Here is an 8,517-nt window from a genome sequence, read left to right as displayed (position 1 = left end):
CCTCCATCCTATCCTATTCTCTATCCTATCATATCCTTTACCCTACCCTTTTCTCTCTCCTATCCTATCCTCAATCCTATCCTATCCTCTATCCTATCCTATCCACTATCCTATCCTACCCTCAATCCTATCCTATCCTCTATCCTATCCTATCCTCTATCCTATCCTATCCTCTATCCTATCCTATCCTCTATCCTATCCTATCCTCCATCCTATCCTATTCCCTATCCGATCCTATCCTCTATCCTAGCCTATCATCTATACTATCCTATCCTCTATCCTATCCTATCCTCTATCCTATCCTATCCTCTATCCTATCCTATTGTCTATCCTATCCTATCCTCTATCCTATCGTATCCTCGATCCTACCATATCCTCTATCCAATCCTATTCTCTATCCTATCCTATCCTCTATCCTATCCTATTCTCTAACCTATCCTATCCTCTATCCTATCCTATCCTCTATCCTATCCTCTATCGTCTCCCATCCTCTATCCTATCCTCTAGCCTATCCTATTCTCTATCCTATCCTATCCTCTATCCTATCCTATCCTCTATCCTATCAAATCCCCTATCCTATCCTATCCTCTATCCTATCCTATCCTCTATCCTATCCTATCCTCTATCCTATCCTATCCTCTATCCTATCCTATCCTCTATCCTATCCTATCCTCTATCCTATCCAATCCCCTATCCTATCTTCTATCGTATCCTATTCTCTGTGCTATCCCCTATTGTATCCTATCCTCTATCCTATCCGATTCTCTATCCTATCCTATCCTCTATAATATCGTTTCCTCTATCATTCGTTTCCTCTTTCCTATAATATTATCTATCCTATTATATTATCTATCCTATCCTCTTCTCTATCGTATCCTATCCTCTATCCTATCCTATTCTCTATCCTATCTTCCATTCCATTCTATCCTCTATCGTATCCTATCCTCTATCCTATCCAATCCCCTATCCTATCCTGTTTCTGTCCTATCCTCTAACCTATCCTATCCTATCCTCTATCCTATCGTATCCTCTATCCTATCATATTCTCTATCCTATCCTATTCTCTATCCTATCTTCCATTCCATTCTATCCTCTATCGTATCCTATCCTCTATCCTATCCAATCCGCTATCCTATCCTCTATCCTATCCTATCTTCTATAATATCCTTTCCTCTGTCCCATCCTGTCCTCTATCCTGTAATATCATCTATCCAAACCTATTCTCTATCCTATCCTATCCTATCCTCTATCGTATCCTATCCTCTATCCTATCCTATCCTCTATCCTATCCTATCCTCTATCCTATCCTATCCTCTATCCTATACAATGCACTATCCTATTCTCTATCCGATCCTATCGTCTATCCTATCCTATCCACTATCCTATCCTATCCTCTATCCTATCCTATCCTCTATCCTATCAAATCCCCTATCCTATCCTATCCTCTATCCTATCCTATCCTCTATCCTATCCTATCCTCTATCCTATCCTATCCTCTATCCTATCCTATCCTCTATCCTATCCTATCCTCTATCCGATCCAATCCCCTATCCTATCATCTATAATATCGTATCCTCTATCATATTCTATCCTCTATACAATATTAACATCTATCCTATCCTATTCACTATCCTATCGTATCCTCTTTCCTATCCTATCATCTATCCTATCCTATCCTCTATTATATCCTATCCTCTATCCTATCCTATCCTCTATCGTCTGCTCTATCCTATCCTATCCACTATACTATCCTATCCTCTATCCTATCCTATACCCTATGCTATCCTATCCTCTATCCTATCCTATCCTCTATCATATCCAATGCCCTATCCTATACTCTATCCGATCCTATCGTCTATCCTATCCTATCCTCTATCCTATCCTATCCTCTATCCTATCAAATCCCCTATCCTATAGTATCCTCTATCCTATCCTATCCTCTATCCTATCCTATCCTCTATCCTATCCTATCGTCTATCCTATCCTATCCTCTATCCTATCCTATCCTCTATCCTATCAAATCCCCTATCCTATCCTATCCTCTATCCTATCCTATCCTCTATCCTATCCTATCCTCTATCCTATCCTATCCTCTATCCTATCCTATCCTCCATCCTATCCTATTCTCTATCCTATCATATCCTTTACCCTACCCTTTTCTCTCTCCTATCCTATCCTCAATCCTATCCTATCCTCTATCCTATCCTATCCACTATCCTATCCTACCCTCAATCCTATCCTATCCTCTATCCTATCCTATCCTCTATCCTATCCTATCCTCTATCCTATCCTATCCTCTATCCTATCCTATCCTCTATCCTATCCTATCCTCCATCCTATCCTATTCCCTATCCGATCCTATCCTCTATCCTAGCCTATCATCTATACTATCCTATCCTCTATCCTATCCTATACTCTATCCGATCCTATCGTCTATCCTATCCTATCCTCTATCCTATCCTATCCTCTATCCTATCAAATCCCCTATCCTATCCTATCCTCTATCCTATCCTATCCTCTATCCTATCAAATCCCCTATCCTATCCTATCCTCTATCCTATCCTATCCTCTATCCTATCCTATCCTCTATCCTATCCTATCGTCTATCCTATCCTATCCTCTATCCTATCAAATCCCCTATCCTATCCTATCCTCTATCCTATCCTATCCTCTATCCTATCCTATCCTCTATCCTATCCTATCCTCCATCCTATCCTATTCTCTATCCTATCATATCCTTTACCCTACCCTTTTCTCTCTCCTATCCTATCCTCAATCCTATCCTATCCTCTATCCTATCCTATCCACTATCCTATCCTACCCTCAATCCTATCCTATCCTCTATCCTATCCTATCCTCTATCCTATCCTATCCTCTATCCTATCCTATCCTCTATCCTATCCTATCCTCTATCCTATCCTATCCTCCATCCTATCCTATTCCCTATCCGATCCTATCCTCTATCCTAGCCTATCATCTATACTATCCTATCCTCTATCCTATCCTATCCTCTATCCTATCCTATCCTCTATCCTATCCTATTGTCTATCCTATCCTATCATCTATCCTATCGTATCCTCGATCCTACCATATCCTCTATCCAATCCTATTCTCTATCCTATCCTATCCTCTATCCTATCCTATTCTCTAACCTATCCTATCCTCTATCCTATCCTATCCTCTATCCTATCCTCTATCGTCTCCCATCCTCTATCCTATCCTCTAGCCTATCCTATTCTCTATCCTATCCTATCCTCTATCCTATCCTATCCTCTATCTTATCAAATCCCCTATCCTATCCTATCCTCTATCCTATCCTATCCTCTATCCTATCCTATCCTCTATCCTATCCTATCCTCTATCCTATCCTATCCTCTATCCTATCCTATCCTCTATCCTATCCAATCCCCTATCCTATCTTCTATCGTATCCTATTCTCTGTGCTATCCCCTATTGTATCCTATCCTCTATCCTATCCGATCCTCTATCCTATCCTATCCTCTATAATATCGTTTCCTCTATCATTCGTTTCCTCTTTCCTATAATATTATCTATCCTATTATATTATCTATCCTATCCTCTTCTCTATCGTATCCTATCCTCTATCCTATCCTATTCTCTATCCTATCTTCCATTCCATTCTATCCTCTATCGTATCCTATCCTCTATCCTATCCAATCCGATATCCTATTCTCTATCCTATCCTATCCTCTATCCTATCCTATCCTCTATCCTATCAAATCCCCTATCCTATCCTATCCTCTATCCTATCCTATCCTCTATCCTATCCTATCCTCTATCCTATCCTATCCTCTATCCTCTATCCTATCCTATCCTCTATCCTATCCTATCCTCCATCCTATCCTATTCTCTATCCTATCATATCCTTTACCCTACCCTTTTCTCTCTCCTATCCTATCCTCAATCCTATCCTATCCTCTATCCTATCCTATCCACTATCCTATCCTACCCTCAATCCTATCCTATCCTCTATCCTATCCTATCCTCTATCCTATCCTATCCTCTATCCTATCCTATCCTCTATCCTATCCTATCCTCCATCCTATCCTATTCCCTATCCGATCCTATCCTCTATCCTAGCCTATCATCTATACTATCCTATCCTCTATCCTATCCTATCCTCTATCCTATCCTATCCTCTATCCTATCCTATTGTCTATCCTATCCTATCCTCTATCCTATCGTATCCTCGATCCTACCATATCCTCTATCCAATCCTATTCTCTATCCTATCCTATCCTCTATCCTATCCTATTCTCTAACCTATCCTATCCTCTATCCTATCCTATCCTCTATCCTATCCTCTATCGTCTCCCATCCTCTATCCTATCCTCTAGCCTATCCTATTCTCTATCCTATCCTATCCTCTATCCTATCCTATCCTCTATCCTATCAAATCCCCTATCCTATCCTATCCTCTATCCTATCCTATCCTCTATCCTATCCTATCCTCTATCCTATCCTATCCTCTATCCTATCCTATCCTCTATCCTATCCTATCCTCTATCCTATCCAATCCCCTATCCTATCTTCTATCGTATCCTATTCTCTGTGCTATCCCCTATTGTATCCTATCCTCTATCCTATCCGATTCTCTATCCTATCCTATCCTCTATAATATCGTTTCCTCTATCATTCGTTTCCTCTTTCCTATAATATTATCTATCCTATTATATTATCTATCCTATCCTCTTCTCTATCGTATCCTATCCTCTATCCTATCCTATTCTCTATCCTATCTTCCATTCCATTCTATCCTCTATCGTATCCTATCCTCTATCCTATCCAATCCCCTATCCTATCCTGTTTCTGTCCTATCCTCTAACCTATCCTATCCTATCCTCTATCCTATCGTATCCTCTATCCTATCATATTCTCTATCCTATCCTATTCTCTATCCTATCTTCCATTCCATTCTATCCTCTATCGTATCCTATCCTCTATCCTATCCAATCCGCTATCCTATCCTCTATCCTATCCTATCTTCTATAATATCCTTTCCTCTGTCCCATCCTGTCCTCTATCCTGTAATATCATCTATCCAAACCTATTCTCTATCCTATCCTATCCTATCCTCTATCGTATCCTATCCTCTATCCTATCCTATCCTCTATCCTATCCTATCCTCTATCCTATCCTATCCTCTATCCTATACAATGCACTATCCTATTCTCTATCCGATCCTATCGTCTATCCTATCCTATCCACTATCCTATCCTATCCTCTATCCTATCCTATCCTCTATCCTATCAAATCCCCTATCCTATCCTATCCTCTATCCTATCCTATCCTCTATCCTATCCTATCCTCTATCCTATCCTATCCTCTATCCTATCCTATCCTCTATCCTATCCTATCCTCTATCCGATCCAATCCCCTATCCTATCATCTATAATATCGTATCCTCTATCATATTCTATCCTCTATACAATATTAACATCTATCCTATCCTATTCACTATCCTATCGTATCCTCTTTCCTATCCTATCATCTATCCTATCCTATCCTCTATTATATCCTATCCTCTATCCTATCCTATCCTCTATCGTCTGCTCTATCCTATCCTATCCACTATACTATCCTATCCTCTATCCTATCCTATACCCTATGCTATCCTATCCTCTATCCTATCCTATCCTCTATCATATCCAATGCCCTATCCTATACTCTATCCGATCCTATCGTCTATCCTATCCTATCCTCTATCCTATCCTATCCTCTATCCTATCAAATCCCCTATCCTATAGTATCCTCTATCCTATCCTATCCTCTATCCTATCCTATCCTCTATCCTATCCTATCGTCTATCCTATCCTATCCTCTATCCTATCCTATCCTCTATCCTATCAAATCCCCTATCCTATCCTATCCTCTATCCTATCCTATCCTCTATCCTATCCTATCCTCTATCCTATCCTATCCTCTATCCTATCCTATCCTCCATCCTATCCTATTCTCTATCCTATCATATCCTTTACCCTACCCTTTTCTCTCTCCTATCCTATCCTCAATCCTATCCTATCCTCTATCCTATCCTATCCACTATCCTATCCTACCCTCAATCCTATCCTATCCTCTATCCTATCCTATCCTCTATCCTATCCTATCCTCTATCCTATCCTATCCTCTATCCTATCCTATCCTCTATCCTATCCTATCCTCCATCCTATCCTATTCCCTATCCGATCCTATCCTCTATCCTAGCCTATCATCTATACTATCCTATCCTCTATCCTATCCTATCCTCTATCCTATCCTATCCTCTATCCTATCCTATTGTCTATCCTATCCTATCATCTATCCTATCGTATCCTCGATCCTACCATATCCTCTATCCAATCCTATTCTCTATCCTATCCTATCCTCTATCCTATCCTATTCTCTAACCTATCCTATCCTCTATCCTATCCTATCCTCTATCCTATCCTCTATCGTCTCCCATCCTCTATCCTATCCTCTAGCCTATCCTATTCTCTATCCTATCCTATCCTCTATCCTATCCTATCCTCTATCCTATCAAATCCCCTATCCTATCCTATCCTCTATCCTATCCTATCCTCTATCCTATCCTATCCTCTATCCTATCCTATCCTCTATCCTATCCTATCCTCTATCCTATCCTATCCTCTATCCTATCCAATCCCCTATCCTATCTTCTATCGTATCCTATTCTCTGTGCTATCCCCTATTGTATCCTATCCTCTATCCTATCCGATCCTCTATCCTATCCTATCCTCTATAATATCGTTTCCTCTATCATTCGTTTCCTCTTTCCTATAATATTATCTATCCTATTATATTATCTATCCTATCCTCTTCTCTATCGTATCCTATCCTCTATCCTATCCTATTCTCTATCCTATCTTCCATTCCATTCTATCCTCTATCGTATCCTATCCTCTATCCTATCCAATCCGATATCCTATTCTCTATCCTATCCTATCCTCTATCCTATCCTATCCTCTATCCTATCAAATCCCCTATCCTATCCTATCCTCTATCCTATCCTATCCTCTATCCTATCCTATCCTCTATCCTATCCTATCCTCTATCCTCTATCCTATCCTATCCTCTATCCTATCCTATCCTCCATCCTATCCTATTCTCTATCCTATCATATCCTTTACCCTACCCTTTTCTCTCTCCTATCCTATCCTCAATCCTATCCTATCCTCTATCCTATCCTATCCACTATCCTATCCTACCCTCAATCCTATCCTATCCTCTATCCTATCCTATCCTCTATCCTATCCTATCCTCTATCCTATCCTATCCTCTATCCTATCCTATCCTCCATCCTATCCTATTCCCTATCCGATCCTATCCTCTATCCTAGCCTATCATCTATACTATCCTATCCTCTATCCTATCCTATCCTCTATCCTATCCTATCCTCTATCCTATCCTATTGTCTATCCTATCCTATCCTCTATCCTATCGTATCCTCGATCCTACCATATCCTCTATCCAATCCTATTCTCTATCCTATCCTATCCTCTATCCTATCCTATTCTCTAACCTATCCTATCCTCTATCCTATCCTATCCTCTATCCTATCCTCTATCGTCTCCCATCCTCTATCCTATCCTCTAGCCTATCCTATTCTCTATCCTATCCTATCCTCTATCCTATCCTATCCTCTATCCTATCAAATCCCCTATCCTATCCTATCCTCTATCCTATCCTATCCTCTATCCTATCCTATCCTCTATCCTATCCTATCCTCTATCCTATCCTATCCTCTATCCTATCCTATCCTCTATCCTATCCAATCCCCTATCCTATCTTCTATCGTATCCTATTCTCTGTGCTATCCCCTATTGTATCCTATCCTCTATCCTATCCGATCCTCTATCCTATCCTATCCTCTATAATATCGTTTCCTCTATCATTCGTTTCCTCTTTCCTATAATATTATCTATCCTATTATATTATCTATCCTATCCTCTTCTCTATCGTATCCTATCCTCTATCCTATCCTATTCTCTATCCTATCTTCCATTCCATTCTATCCTCTATCGTATCCTATCCTCTATCCTATCCAATCCCCTATCCTATCCTGTTTCTGTCCTATCCTCTAACCTATCCTATCCTATCCTCTATCCTATCGTATCCTCTATCCTATCATATCCTCTATCCTATCCTATTCTCTATCCTATCTTCCATTCCATTCTATCCTCTATCGTATCCTATCCTCTATCCTATCCAATCCGCTATCCTATCCTCTATCCTATCCTATCTTCTATAATATCCTTTCCTCTGTCCCATCCTGTCCTCTATCCTGTAATATCATCTATCCTAACCTATTCTCTATCCTATCCTATCCTATCCTCTATCGTATCCTATTCTCTATCCTATCCAATCCTATATCCTATTCTACCCTGTACCTTATCCCATCCTCTATCGTCTCCTGTCCTCTATCCTATCCAATCCCCGATCCTATCCTCTATCCTACCCTTTCCGCTATGCTATCCTATCCTCTATAATATCGTATCC

This window comes from Halictus rubicundus, unplaced genomic scaffold, assembly GCF_050948215.1.
Source record: "Halictus rubicundus isolate RS-2024b unplaced genomic scaffold, iyHalRubi1_principal scaffold0054, whole genome shotgun sequence".
In the NCBI taxonomy this organism is placed as follows: Eukaryota; Metazoa; Arthropoda; class Insecta; order Hymenoptera; family Halictidae; genus Halictus; species Halictus rubicundus.
This window is presented reverse-complemented; position numbering follows the sequence as displayed.